Source organism: Erithacus rubecula (assembly GCF_903797595.1).
Source record: "Erithacus rubecula genome assembly, contig: scaffold_149_arrow_ctg1, whole genome shotgun sequence".
Classification (NCBI taxonomy): domain Eukaryota; kingdom Metazoa; phylum Chordata; class Aves; order Passeriformes; family Muscicapidae; genus Erithacus; species Erithacus rubecula.
This window is the reverse complement of record NW_027636152.1, coordinates 292,752-308,797: the sequence shown is the minus strand read 5'-3', so window position 1 is coordinate 308,797 and position 16,046 is coordinate 292,752.

The window sequence follows — 16,046 nt, the reverse complement described above, 5'->3', positions numbered from 1 at the left end:
TATATGAGTGCAGGGGGAGTGCACAGCTGTGGAGACAGGTACAGGGAAAATGCACATTTGTTAAATAACCAGGCAGCAGAACAATTGTCTGTGTGCTGCCACATATCTGCTCTGTTCAGCAGATGATGCTGAAAAACCCCAAATCCTGCAGAGCACTGTGTGACCCTACATGCCATGTGCATTGCAGGAGATCATTTTATTATAGCTGATGGAGAAAAGAAAATAAAAGCAAAGCAGACTGTCAGATCCTGTGCTTGCTCTGGAAAAAAATATTACAGAAACCAAATGACTTGTTGTTTGACACTTGCATGGGCAGGTAACTTCAGTGTGGTTTTTGTTCATATTCTTGTGGCTCTGATTCCAGCTGCCCACTGGAAACAGCCAAAGAGCATCAGCCATTCATTGCAGTGGCTCAGAATTAACATGCTTTTAATTGATCAGAGTCATTTCAAATGCAGCTTGATCAAAATGCTGTTATTAATCTACAGTCCCCAAACTGAGCCCAAACTCATTTGGCATGTCTTTGAAGGAGGTAAACTGGGGGGAAAAGCCAGAGTTTTCAGTGATAACAGCAAAAATGTGACTAATTAGGGAAATAATGTCTGCAGTTCTGTTGTGGTACTGAAATCTACTTCAGAATTAATATCACAGAACCATGGCAGAAAAACTCAAAAAAATATCTACACACCTTGGCAAAATATTTTTGGATATTTGAGTGTCTGTGTATATATGTATATATATATATATATATATACACACATTATATAATATACATATTTATATGTATTGTTACTTTAAGTGTCCTCTCATTTCAATATCCTTCATGTAGGTTTCATTCAGTTTGGCTCATGCTAAAAGTAGAGTGACTGATTATTTGTTGTTCTTAAATTCTCACTTAAACCAACTTTATGTATTGGAAATGAAAAATATTGAATTCCCAAGTCTAAGAAGATCATTGGAAATACTTAGCTATATCCTTGTGCAGCTGTCAAAAATAAAAGATGCAGAGGTAGCAAAGTAAATGAAATACAGCTAAATCGATTTTTTTTTTTTTTTTTTAATTTTGTCATCTTGATAACATCATGTGTTTTCAGTGCTTTTGGGACTTCATAAGGTAGTTCTGTTAAACTTAGGAAATCACAGCCATTCACTTTCTAAAACATTTTTTTGCACTTCTTTTAGGAAAATGGCTGAATGGTTGCTAATTCATGCTTGCATTAGTGTCCTCCAATAGATGCACACATACACATTTTTCAGACTGAATATAATTCTCTAGAATTTTTAACATTGGAAAAGATATTGCTGTCTAACCACCAAATAAAAAGGACTAGGTCCTTAGATTGAACACAGCTTTGCAGCAAAAGCAAACAAGGCTCAGCTACCTGCTGAGCTTTTGTGAATGAGGTACAGACAGGGAAAATGTGAGCCAGAATTAGTGCCCAGACAGGAACTCTGGGGCTCTGGGAGCAGGGCTGACACAAATCCCTCATGTGGCACTGGCTGGGATGCACAGCACAGGGCAATGGGCCCAGCCTGGCAATGCAATGTGCTGATTCCTTCACCATCACACTGCAAACAGCCAGCAGGCACTTGGAGCATCCAGGGGACTCTCAGGGAGGCAGAGAAAAAGTCCTTTGATCAAACTGCAGCATGGATTTCACTCTACCAATTCATTCTCCTCCTCATGGAAATTCTGCCACTGTAGCTCCATGCAGTTTAAATTAATTTCCTGCCATCAGTATTAATAATGTCAAGGAGATATTACACCATTCATCTGTGTCTTTGCAGCCTGGGAATGTGTTTAGTACTATTTTAGAGCCTTACTGCTAAGATTATATGTAACCTTTGTATGTTGTCTTATGGGTGAACATTCAAAAACTGAAAGTAACCTTGCTGCATCTGAGATTGAGCAGCCACACCCACCTTACACCCAGGGAAACTTTTGTTAAAGCTTCCAAAAACTGTTCTGTGAAAGGGATCGACCAGCCACAGCCACCTTACAGCAATGAAACTTTTGTCAGAGCTTAAAAGAATTGTTCTGTGAAAGGATCAGCCCAGGCCTTCTGCTGGCCCTTGCTGGAAAATGATTTCACTCAACAGTGCCCTTGCAGGAATAGTCCAGTGCTCACTGACTAACATTTCACTAACATTTCTGTTTCCACACTCCTCAACCCTCTCTACTTTCTTTCATCACTCATGGAATTAAAAAAACAAAAAGGGTACTGAAACAGTACTGAGACAATACTTCTTTATGTATCTGCTTCCCTGCTTCTGGTGCCTCTGCAAGGCAGCTTGCAGCTGAATACCTTTTGTAAATTTGGTGTCTAAGCATTTAATTTGTAGGAATTTCAGCAAATGTGAGGCACACAAGGACCTGACTTAAATACAAATGCATCACCACATGAAGCCAGATGCTTTTCTTTAGTGCAAATGTTCTTGCACACAAAGAAACAAGTACTCAGAATTCTGCAGTAAGATTTTGATCAGCAAGGCTGAGGTTACTGGAAGTTATGTGGCACTTGGGGACATGGTTTAGTGGCAGACTTGGTAGTGTTTGGTTAGTGGCTGGGTTTGATGATAAATGAATCTGTGAGGTAACTGTTTATACTTCATTTGCACCTAGAAGCTCTATCCAAGACCAGTTGCTATTGAATAAATACAGACTAAACCTCTCCTCTGGAGCAGCTTCCAGTTGAAGTGGCACAGCCCTAAACAGTAAATCTGTAGCAGAGCTTGAAATAGGTCAGGTCTTCTAAGTCTAGACCATCCCATCTCCCACCTTTGGTTTGCACTGCCTTACTCCTCCAGATATTGACCTTTGGAGGAAATTCAGTGAGTCCCAAGAGCTGCCTCTGCTCCATGATTTCAGGCTGTTCCAACCTCAAGCCCAACCATCTCTTACACAGATTTCCTTCTCTTTGCAAACACGTTGTTGATTAACTTGGCCATGGACTTGGAACCACTTGGTCGTCTCTTTCCCTTCACTTTGGAATTGGAAGTGATATTCCTCAGGACTTGGGTGAACATTGCCACAACTTCCTGGTAGTGCTCTGCTGCAGACAGTTCCCAGAATTGGCACTTGTGATCTATTGCCAGCTTCTGTCCTTCATCCCAGCCAACTTCCCTCAATGTGGCACAAATCCTCTTTGTTGCCAACCAAAAATATCCATGACTCGACCATTCTGAAATGAAAAAGGTTCCAGTTAGAGAAAAGATGTGTGCAACACTGCATCATATCATATTCAGTGAGTATGGAAATAGGTATGTTCAGGATAGCGGGCATTGCAAAAAAATAACCAAACCAAAATGAACTCAGCAGCCCCCTCAGCTCACCAGGAAGAATTCTAGTTTCCCATTTGGCAAAGGAATTTCCAGACAAGCTATTCTCTACCAGTAGATTTTCATTTTGTTTTCTCTAATGAAAGAATGAATGTATTTTTAATCCACTGCTTTTTTATGCTCTGTGCTGCTGAGTACATTGTCAGCACCTGGACTACATGAAGAAGCAACTTGATCATTATCTCCATTTGCAGGTAACAGAACAGAGCCCAAGAAATACATCAGTGTCAGTGTCATAACTCAGAAGGAAACACAGGAAATCTAATTCCAAGCTTCTGCTAAAATTATTCCTTCCAGAAATTAACCTTAACTATGAAAGGTCAGCAGTAAAACAGACAGGAAAATGGGGTTTTTACTCTGCTTCTGATATAGGGGAAGGATTTCACTCTTTTATTTAGAAAGCACCTCAGCTGACTGCTGCAGGAATACACAGCCCCATCCACACTCACACCTGCAGTTCTGGTGATTCTCTTGGGTTTTTTTTAACAGTTTATTTCTTACCATATGGTCCCCCCATGTACACAACTGAGTTGAGGTTACAGCTAAAGGCAGCTAATTAGATATTTGTGGTTTTACTTTCCTTTAATGTGGGGAATGCTTTCCTCATCCCTCTATTTGTGCATTGGTAATTGAGTGGGCCAGTAAAAGCACAGACTGACTATGCCAGGCTTCTCTACCCATGGAAATCACAGCAGAAATGTCTATGGCAATCATTGAAATACTAGCTCTGTAAGCACTAAGAGCAAAAATCCTGATGTGCTTGGGTTTGGATGTGGTAAAATTGATTGGAATTTGCCACACATTTTACCTTCAGGTACCTTGCTGTGGGCATTGTGTGAGCATCACTTGGATGCTGCTGGATTTTAATTGCTGCTAGGCTGGCCCTGCAAGCTCCCAAAGGTGCTCTCAGCTTTTCTCTGTTGTTTGTGAGGATCAGAAATGAAGCTAAGCAGCAGTCAGGGACTTTTGCCAAGGTGCCAGTGTGAGAGTCTCGGGTCCGGCCCAGCTAGCGCTCCGATGCGATACGCGAACGATGCTCGGGATCGCTGATGTCGTAACAATGATAAATCCATCAGCCCAGGGCAGCTCCTCTGAGAGGGAGAGCTTCCCCTGCTGGTGCTGAAAGAGCTTCACATGCACAGGGAAAGGAATGTTCCTCTTGTCCCTGCAGAGCCTTTTCTGTGCCACTGGACAATGGGAGAACACAGCACCTTCCATGGCAGAAGATGTTGAATAGGTTCGAGCTGCTGGCACTGAGTGCAGCCAGTGCTGCTCCAAAAGCCTTAGAAATAACCAGCATCAGAGATGCACTTTGCAGCCACTGACAGGCTCATTCTGGAACATTTACTCTTTGTTTAAGCACTGACATTCCACACCCTGTACAGCCATTGCTTGTGCTTGATATTCTGCAGGGTCAATGAGAATGGAGCCTACAGGAGGCCAGGAGCATTTGTGTGTTTTGTGGTTAGAGCTCTGCTTTGTGTGTTCCTAATATTCTGATTACAGTACCCTTGAACATTGTCTCCATTGTTTACTTTCCTCTGTGAATTGCCCAAGTGTCAAGCACTAATTACCCATGGTCAATTTCTGAGCAGCTAGAAAAAAAATCTTCTTTCAATTGCAGTTCAGTTTAATAATAGCAGTGCCAAAAGTAACTGGAGTGATTATAGGCTTATACTAATCCTTGACCCTCTTCACACCAAGAAACTGCCACACTTTGATTTCCAGAAGCAACAGCTGTAAACTGTCCCATCAGCAAAGGAGTGTAATTTTTAACTATTAAAATCAGCTATCCCTGCACATGATTTGGCAGCAGCTAGCAAGATCATATGACCTAAAAATACATAAAATACTGGAAACTGATCAGAAAAAATAAAAAATTACATTATTTCTCTAAATAACTAGAGTTAGGCCTTGTTCCTAAGGAAAGAACTAGTACAAGACAGGCCATGGTGGCTGTGTCAGGATCCTCCCTGCCCTGGGACAAGCAATGCTGTTTGTCTAAACACTGGTGAAGTTTTTACAGCCCTGAATTTAAATGTGGGGTCAGAGTTTCAGTGGTTTGGCTTTCATAGCAGCTGCCCAAAAAGGACCCTGCAGAGCCAGGGTGATCAGCCAGGCCTAGGTCTGCACGTGTTGCACAGAAACTAAGTTTCTCTCTTCCTGGAAATTAAGTCAATTCATACAAAACTTTATTTCAGAGTGGTTTGCTGGGATTACATTTTGGTTGTCAATGTGTACAAGCTGCATAATGCCTTCCCTTGGGAAAGGAAATTGAGGGGAATTCCCAATCCTCAGAACCAGCCAAGTGCTGATGATCATTCAGCTTGGTACCAGGGCTCAGGGTTATGAAAGTGCTCAGCCAGACTATGTGCAGCTCTGACTCTGCACAAAAGTTGTTATTTAGCAATAATATTTCTTTCCCAGGGCTTCTGGTGCTTTGAGAGTTCTCACACCAGGCAGCATCAGACCAAGTATTTCCAGGACCATGTCCTTAGGATCTAGTCCAAAAATATTTCTGTAGCATCTCAGATTTAGAACTCTGCATCAACACTGGGAACTCTACTGCAGACACACCATCACTGCTATTTTAAGCAGCAGCATGTTCTAAGCAAGTGGAACCAGTTTGTGATTGCCAACAGGCTTTCTGCACTGTAATTTGTCATTTTTTGAACTACAGGGACAAGAATTGGTGTTGACACTTGAGAAAACACTTAAAACTGTGTAATGAGGGATAGCTCTGTGATGTCTGGAACTCAGCATCTTCATCTGATGAAACTATCAGTCCCAGCATCTCAGGATATAAAATATACAGGCTCTTAGTTGTATCCTTATCTAAACAAAATTTAATTATTATTTTGGCCCACTAATAGTAGCATCATCTATTTTACCACTCCTATTACCACTTTCCTCACTTCTAGAAACAGTGCTCAACTTATCTCCAAGGAACATTTTAAAAAATGAAAATGTCTGGGGGTTTGAAAAGCCTTTTACAGGACTTGCAGTACTGGAGGCTGAGAACAGGGCCTGGTTTGGTTGGAGGTGCCTTGGAACATGTTGGGATTTTTTTCTCTCCATCCTGAGGTTGCTTTCCCACAGCTTTCTGAGAGTTTTACACCTTGTCTGTTTCCCCCAGGAACACACACAGAGCACAGAGAGCACATAATTTCCATGTGGTAGCTCAGAGCCAGAGCAGCTGGGACACAAAACTGTGCTCTGTGTGTGTTTGTGTAATAACAACTAATGGTAGAGAACACCTACAATTGTAACTCCTCCTTCAGAATAAGTTCATTTGGATATATCCTATACAATTCAGCTTAACACTTCCTTTTCTTTATTATTTGCAGATGACTAGAAGCTACTCTGATTTCTGTGGAGGGGGGAAGTGTGGAGAGTCCTTCACTTTAGCAGGGAGGTGGGTGGCAATCTCTGTGTCTCGTTCAGTTTTGGGGCTTCTGCCCCATCAGCTGGGGTGGCAGCACACTTCCCAAGTTATTTGTGTATCAGCCGGGCAGTATTTCCAGGCGGGATGTAAAGGTGCAAGCCCTGCTTTGCCCCTTCCCAGGGCTGTGAGTGCGGTAAGGATCGGGATATTCCTTTGGCAGGAAATGTGACATTCTGGGCTGTGCGCAGCGAACTCCGCAGAGCCGCCGAACCAGCGCGCTCCTGTTCCCTCGCTCGGTGCTTGCATTAAAAGCTGCCTCCCCTCTGCCCTGGAGCGAGCGGGGATATTCAGCACAGGAGGTGTTGGTTGGGGTTTTTAGTCTGTTCCTTGACTCTCTCCCTCTCTGTGTGACCGAGCTTGAAAGTGGGAGATTTAATAGAACTTTTTTTAATATGACGAGTCTCAGATAACATCATATTTGGCAAAGTGCTTTATTGGTTTTTGGATTAGAGGTTTTTTGTAAATTTTTCTTTTCAAACTAATACAATTGATGTAGCTGTCAGTTTGGATTTGATCCCTATTTTGTTTTGCCTCAGCAGTGTCATCTCAATCAGTCCAACTCATTTTTATGCTGCATTTACAAGGTATAAAGATGACAAGTCACTCATGTCTCAGTGCTGGTATTTGATCAAAAGTTTGAAGGAATATCAGGGCTGAGGACAACAGAGGAAGATGAGGCTGAGAACAAGAGCTGTGTGACAGCACAGCCTGGGCAGATTCTCCTTTCTTGTACCCCCCTCTAGAGTGTTTGATAATAGTGTTTAATAATGTAGTTAACAGAGCAGTGTTAATGCTCCATGTGCATTAAATAGTGCATGAAATGAGCTTTGCACTGGCCAGCACCAACCCTGTTTGTGCTGAGCAAAGGCAGCAGAATCCATGGGAAATGGGCAATGGGATATTTTTTATGGAGCTGCCAAGATCCTGGTCCTGACCCCCACCTTACTCCCAAACTGTGTCACCTGTGCTACAATCTGAACCTTCTTTGATGTGGTTTCCTTCCTGACTCTGCTCCAAGGGCTGAGAGAGACATCCAAAATCACCTCAACTCCTCTGCAGGAATGAGCAGGTCTAAGAGCAGCAATGGGATGTGTCAATGCCTTTGCTGTGAGTAGTGCATTGGTTTTATGCAGATTTCACAGACAGGAGGGAATTTTATTTCAATAATATTTTATCTCTGGAATGCAGGATGATGTTGAGAAGACAGAAGTCCCCTGAGCACCATTTGTTGATCAGGTGAAATGTTTCAGGGGGAGAAGTTGCAGAGAAGCATTTTTCAATTACAGTTTCTTAGTCCCTACCTTGTGATGACTGACAAGCCAGCAGGAATGTTAGCAGAGAATCATCCTCATGTGGCATTTGAGATGATTAGAGAAATTAGGAGGTGGGATTAATGTGAAATATCAGGCACAGGAACCTGCTGTAAAGTTGGAGGATCGAATATCAATATTTGGGAAGGATTTGCAGGCTCTGAATCAGAATTGCAGTGGTCTAAAAGAGAAGGCTGAAAGGGCCAAGCATTAATCTGCAGCATCAGAAAGAACACTCTGGGCCTTCAGAGGAAAATGGAAATGCACTATCAGCCTTTAAATATATATATTTCTATTTATTTATAGTTCTATATTGTATACAATTCTAATTTTCTAACATGAGGTGTATATTGATTTCCTCTCTAGAAGCTGGAGATGTGTGGGCATCCTGATGACTGTCAACAGATTTTCAAGAGTTGCCTGAAGCATGCACAGAACTGAACTGACACAGAGGTACAGTCACTTTTCATTTAGAAATTCCACTTATGAAAACTGAGGCTGAAGGTGTGTTTGGAGTCAGACCCACAGGACAGGCTTTTTCTTTTATCACGATTGTTCCCCTGGTAATACAGACATTTTCTTCACAGGAGATTTAATAAGGTACAATTGTCAGAAGGAATGTTTTGTGCTTTAGTGGAAACACTTGTAATCATCTATCAGCCTCTATTCCTCTCACAAGTGTGAATTTCCAGGTTATTCTGCATGTGCAAAGGACTCTCTGCTTCCCCTACCAAATGTGTGGTGTCCTTGTAAAACAGGTAAAAGCAGCTGAGTCTCCTGAAAATAGTTCTGGTTTATTCACAGTAAACACTTGATTTCATGCTTATATATCAAAGATAGAATATTATTTTTAGGTTGCAAACTGTTTATTTGCCTATTTGATCAATTTAATTTTGTTCTTCAACATTGTAAATTTTCCTTAGGGGTGTTTGCAGCATTTCCCCCTGCTCTGCTCTCAGGGATGTTTTTAGCAAGGATTGGTTTTCATGCTCAGCAGTTCCCCTTGCCCCTTGCTTTGCTGCTTCACTGGAATGTTCTAACTGGAAAACTGCAATATTTCTGGAGCTTTCAGTGTGCTAAGTGCTCAGCTCAGGGCCAAGTGGGGGCCAGCTGGGCAACTGCAGCAGCACAAGGAGAAATGAGTGGATGCTGCATTTTATTTGTGGGAAAAGCTGCTCCCTGCATCATCCCTGCCAGGCCATTGGAAAAGCTCTGGTTGTACAGTTGGGCTCTCTTGCTCTTGGAGCAGTGGGGTTTACTTTTTGTCCAGCTGGCAGAATATTTCACAGATCCTGCTTGGGATTTTTCACTTGCCTGAGTTTTCTTCTGTTTTACCCTCAGTTCCATGGTCAGGACTGCAATCCTTCTCTGGTTTCCTTTTGGCAACTCCTTGGTTCCTGTGAAAATGCTCCAAAGTCTTGTTTAACATGCTTTTGTTTCCTGGTTTGCTCTTTTTAAAGTCCCCTAGAATAATACAGTGTATTGCTGATTCACACTGGGGCTCACTGTAATGATCCCTGGGGTGATTTTTTTCCTTGGGTTGAATTTTGTGGCTTTTTAGTTTGTTCCATTTTTGGTTGCTTGGTTTGGTTTTTGACTAGGAAAGCCATCATAGAACCAAACAACCTTTGTGGTGAAATAAGTAGTCCAGCAAGTTCTGTATTCTATATTTGGGTTTGAAAGATGAAGAATTCAGTCAGAGAACAGAGATGAGTTGAACAATGTGCAGTTCCCTCCATCCAGGAACGTTCACCATGACAGTGGTGCAAGTTCAGCTGTGCCCATAACCAAGGTGATTCTTGCTGTCCTTCCAGAATTCTGCCCAGTGACAGAGAGACTTTATTCTATTGATGAAGCTGCTTTCAGTGGCAGGACATCACTTTTATCTGCACTGGTGCATAACAGATGTCACTGGCACAGGGAGTGTGGCCCACGTTGGGCACAGTCCCAGCTGAGCCTCCCCAGTCAGGGCTTTATTCAGGGAGGAAACAAAGTCTGAACTGGTTCCACTGCTGCCCCTTGAATCCACCTGTTCTGCAGTGAGTCCAGTGTGGAAGTTAAAGCTCCGTTAGTCCAGTGCATCAGCTGCTAGAGCACTGCTGAGCACAAAATCCCAAACCCAGAGTCATGGTCTGAGAACCACGGCCCTGGGTTTAGCAGGATGGCCGCTAATCAGGAGCTCTAATAAATGACATTTCACCTGTTCACTGTCATTCTCAGCCCAGCACACCATCAATGCTTGAAGTGCTTCATTAGTGCTCCAGCTCTGGTTTGCTTCCCTTTCTCTACAGCAAAGAATGCACAGGAAGAGCTCTTGCCAAGGGCCTGCTCTGCAGAAGTAGCTCCCTGAACTCCCTTCCAAATATTGAATTGCACTGACCTTTTTTGGCTTCTTTTCTTCTCCTCGATGCACTTTCCTTCCATGAGAATAGTTCTGGAGTTCTGTGGCTGTGCTGTCACCCTTCATTCAGTCCCTGCTGGATGGAAACAGGCACTCCTTGCAGCTGTCCTTGTAAATCAGGGTGCAAAAGAGCAAACAGGAGAGGGGCAAAGGGAGAAACAGGCAGGAGACAGCTAAGGAGGTAAAGGGAGCTTGGCAAAAGTGTTGGAGAAAAGCAGAGAGGAGAGAAATCCTGCAGGGCCAGAGAAAGGCTCAGAGCACTGAGGGGCAGCTGATGTTCTTGCTGTGCTGGTCAGTGGCACTGGCCATGGGGGGTGGCTTTTTTCCCTCAATTCCTTGGAATTTAGTCCACCAATGTGAACTATCTGTTCATCAAATCTTGTTGAATTGTTATTTTCCATTTAATAGGTGCCAAAAGATTTGTTTCTGAATGTTTTGGGTTTTTTTCCCCCTTAAAAAATTGCACACCAGTTTAAAGCAGAGCTAGCCCCACTGAGAGAAATGGGATCTGAGCTTGGAATTTTAGAACTGCAGAAGGTGACTGCTTATGTAACAGCACAACAAAGCTGGTGCAGGTTTCCTTATCCAGAATTCCCTCTGCTTTCTCCTTTCCAGTTTACTCCAACACTGAGCTTCAAGCAAATCCCAGAGGTTGCATTCTAAGAGCTGTGCAGAGAATTTGGGCAGAGAACTGTGCTTCCATACCCACCTGCATCATCCAAGCAATAGCAGGTAAGATGCTTGTTTCTTGGATTTCAGGCCCAAGGAGTGAAATTCCTGATTAGAGCCTGTAGGTTTGTGACCCTTTGGAGTTGCTGAAGATCCAGGTGTGTTGCCTGGTGCCTGGATTAGAATGCCAGTCCCATTTGAAGCAGAAAGAAATGTGTTATCCAAAAAGTGAGTCTGGGTGCTGCACCTGCCTGGCCCCCCTGCACCTGCTCACCCTTGGAAAGCTCTGCAAGATTTTTTGAGTTAGGGAGGCACTGGGGGGTTTGTTTGCAAGGGAAACTACATGGAGGGGGAAAAAAAGCTGGGATGGGGGGACAGAAAGAGGAGCCCTTCTGTGCCTGCTGTCTCTGTTTCAAGCTCTGAGGGTGTCACTCCTGTCCTGAGGGTTCAAAGGGATAATAGAAAAATGGATTTTCATTGCCTTGTGCACAGGAGCAGTGCTAGTCCCAGTTTAAAGAGAGGTGAAAAGGGAGAGAGGGAGCTGAATGCTTACCTTATATCCTGGAGAAATTGTTCATTGCTGTGCAATGCTGCCTCTGTCCTGTGCCAAGATGACTGGGACCTGGGCTGATAACAAGTTAATTCAAAACCTCTGTTTATTTTCATTCTAATAGTTTTTATTCTGGCTGTTTTTCTTCTGCCAGTGCTTTCTCAGTAATAGTAGATTGTTGTACATAATTCCTGCCAAAACTGAAATACACCCTTCCTTCATTTCCTTGTTTGACAGCCTAAGTAAAACCCCAGTGTGTATTTTTTTTCTATATGATATAATATCCTAAGACCCTCATAACTCTCACACTTGAATAATTTCTGTTCTAATTGGAAAACAGGTGAACTATCTGTGCAAGTCATAAAAGAAAAAGGAATAAGATAAAGGAGTAAAATCAAAGGTAAGAATTTGTTTTTTTCTTGACAGAACTGTGATCTTTCCCAGAAAATGCAGGAGGGAATAACCCCACACAAGCCACTCCCCCTGAAAGAAGCCAAAGCCCCTTGGAGGATTGCAGCTCATCCCTGCTGTCATCTCCAGCAATCTCTGGGCACTGAGATGAGATGATCTTGCAATCTGCTCTGGGATAGCAGGAGGGCAGCCAGACCTGACAGATCCTTCACTTCCACCTGGACTTTTCCAAGCCTCCAGGACTTCACTCCTGCTTCAAACAAGTTTTCCTATGCACTGCAAGGCTCACTTCTGATTTCCTTCTCACTTCTGGAAAACCATGGAGCTTCTCAGCAACCCTGGTGAGTCCCAGTCTGTTTCCTGGCTCCGCATTGTTATCCTTCCCTCACTGCATGGTGTGCTGGCTTTTCTAAATCCTGGGGGAATAGATGCCTTGGCTGTGCCCTGAGGAACAGGGAATGGAGCACAGGTCTCACAGGAGCAAGAGAGCAGGGAGGGTGCACAAGGTAATCAGCTCCTCCATCCCTCCCCAAACATCCCAGATCATCCTGGCTCTGGGGAAATATCACTTGTACAGAACCTTGGGGTGATTGTACCAAATTCTAGTACTGGATAACAAAGATAATGAAGGGGGGGGGGGGGAAAACAAGAAACCCCCAGCACCTTTTTGCATAACAAACTTGCACAGGTATAACTTGTGAATCTCTTCTTTGTGTCTAAGGTTGCCCATTCTCCCTAAAGCAGAGAAACAAAGCAGGCAGCAGTAAAGAAGCTGTCTGGGGTACAAGACACTGCCTCCTGCCAGCAAAGCTATTTAGTGTCCATCTCTATTCCATCCAGCTGTAGCCAATTGCACAGTTATGGTAACAGTGCCCTCCACAGGAATTTGGGAGGGATTATAACACTCAGAGCTAATGCAAAAGATGTTCTAGAAATGAGTGCAACAGCAAACTGGAATGTTATTAAAATGATAAAATACTTGAACTTCAGGGGTACAAAATCTCAGTGTCAAAGCTCTTTCTCTTTTGCAGGCACATTTACATCTAAGGAAAGCACAGGCTGCTTCCAATAGGCTTCTTCACAGCCTGATAGCAAAGGTGAAGTTTGCCTAACTCCATTTGCATCAGGGATATAAAAGCAGATGAAGCAAGTGAAGAATGGGAGAGCTATTCCTAGACTGCAGCAGACACCAGCAATGAATTCTGAGAGGGCTCCAGCCTCAGCCTGGCACGGCTGGATTTTTCCTTGGACCTGCCTCAATTAACTGAGCTTTGAGTTGTTACGGTTGTGACTTGGTGTTCTCACTGGGGCAATTGGAAATAATTTCAGTATCCTTAGAAAGTAGTAGAAATATGCAGCTAAAAGTCTCACCTGTGTCCCCTGTAAGTTATCCCAGTTTTGCCCAGCTAGGAGCTGCACTGAAGTCAGGCAGGGGAAATGACATCAGGGAACAGCTGTAAAGGTAAAGGCAGAAAGAGAAGATTTACCAGCAAAGGGCAGGGAAGGGGAAAGGGGTCAGAAAACATTTCTGTGGTCTAATGAACAATAATTTCTGTTTCCCCAGTGAGAAGAACAGACTCCCAGCCAGTCAGGCCTGACTGTCCCCTGCAGCGAGGGCTCAGCACACATGCACAGAGACAAGTGCAGCAACTGAAAGAAAAAAGAAGAAGCAGAAGCAAAAGGTAATTACTTTTGTTTCCAAGTTGCTTGCAGTTCTTCAAGCCCTAGCAGCATTTGCTCTTGGTTTGGGCTGGGTGAATGATGAGCCCTGGGCACAGCTGATGCCATTCACTCAGCATTCCTGGATCAGTTTCAGAAGCTGCCAGATGAGGAATTGAAAACACACAAGAATGAAACCAAGAGCATGAATGAGGTAAGTGGGACTCCATTACACTGTTTTCATAGAATTCATACCAGAGTTCTGATGACAACAATGCAGTTCTTCATTTGTGTTAGTCACTGAGTGGGATTTGGGGTCTGTCTGGATTTCCAAGCCCTCATGGTGGCCCTGACACTGCTCAGGTGGCAAAAGCAGAGTCAGAGCTCCTGGCAGGCACAGGGTGTGTTCCCCCAGAGTGGGTTGTGGAGGAATTGTTTGGGACTTGGCTTGTCCCTCTGGGTGATCACAGCCCAGTTGCTGTGATTTGTACAATTCCAAACATTTGACTGCCCAAACTGCCCAGCCCAGGGGCTTGAGCTGACAGGGCAGCACAAAGATTGTTCTCTGTGCAGCGCCCAGATTTGGGCTCACTGTCAGCTTTGCTGGTTCCCATGAATTATCCCACAGCCCCCAGCTCCCTGCTCAGTTCCTGCTGCCATAACCTCACAGTGCCTCGTGGAGGGTGGATATTCCCATGCAGAGCTGCTGCTTGAACACCAGCTGTGCCAGGAACCAGCAGAGCTCCCAAGGAACCTCAGCAGCATGGGGACAGGGACAGGTGTGTATTGCAAAGAATTTGCTATTTCAGACCCTCATCCCCAGCCCCAGCCATGTCCCTGGGGGCCCTTGACAGAGTTGCTGGAGTTCAGCTGATGCAGCCCCCTGAGCTGGGCTCCAGGTGATATTCCCAAGCAGGAGAAGGCAGGGCCAGGGGCGCTCCCAGCCCGTGCCAAGGCAGCTCCCCGTGCCCAGGGGAGGACATCTCTCCCTGCAGCAGCTCAGCTCCTTCCAGAGCCTCAGCAGGGGCCTCTGCAGGTTCTTTTCCCTCAGCACAGGCTGCACATCCCTGCCTTCAGCACACCTCCAGCGGGACCCACCTGGGAAAGCTTTCCATCCCTCCTGCACCTCCAGCTGGCTCCCTGGAAACTCCCACCTGCATCCAGACACAACTTCATGCCACCCAAACCTCTGGTTTGAAGGCACCTCTGCAGGCTGTTGGCTGGGATTTAGTACCTGTGAGGGAAGATGGCCTTGGCTTTAGTGCTGCTGCTGCTGCTGCTGGGTGATGGGCTCAGGCTGGAAGGGAAGGGATTTGGGGTGGGCAGGACATACCTGGCAGCTGCCTGGCAGCTCTGGGAGGCTGGAACCAGGAATTGCTGCGTGAGCCCCTGGGCACGCAGCCCCTGCTGCCATCCCCAGGAAAGGGCAGCTGTTCCTTGGGCTGCTTCTGGGCTGTCAGTGGCTGTGGCCAGGCTGCAGCATCTCCAGGAGCCCGTTGAGAGCAGCCCCTGGCCCAGGAGCCACGGGCAGCCCTGGAGCCGTGTCCGTGGCAGCGCCGGCCGGGCCCCCAGCGCCCATCCCGGGCCGTGTGCTGGGCACGGGCAGGACACTGCAGGCACAGCCCCTCCCTGAGAGCCCCAGGGCAGGAGGGGCTGGTGCCTGCCAGGGGCTCCTGGCCTCCTCCTGCCCCCCGTTCCCTGCAGCTGGGACACACACAGACACCAAGGAACATTGCTAGCAGCCAGCAGGAGACACCGAGGCCTCTGCGCAGCTCTGGGCCACAAGAGCAGCCTCAGCTCCAGCAGCTGCCTTCATTTTGGCAACACTCACCTGCAGCAAATGCCACCTGCCCCTCTCCAGAAGAGCTCTGGCCACGCAGCAAGGGAAGCCTCAGGACTCCTCCTGCTCATGTTTCTCCCTGCAAAGAAACATGGCAAGAGCAAATCTGCAGCTGCTGGGTAAACCCTGGAAAGGGGCAGGAAAATCAGGGTTATGGGAAGAGTTTGGTGCTGTCCTGTCAGCTGCCAGCCAGTTCTGCCCTACAGCCAGGGCAGGGGCTGGTGTGTGAAGCAGCTTCAGCAGAAGAGAAGGAGCTGCAGTTCCCTCGCTGGTGCCAAGGATTCCTGCACCTGGGGAGGTTCATACCTGGGATGCAGAGACCGGCTCAGTCAGTTGGAGCAGAGTCCTGGTACTGCCCAGCTTGTGAGCTCAATTCTCCCACGGGCTGTGTCCTCCAGAGTCAGATTCCAGCGAGCTCTCTC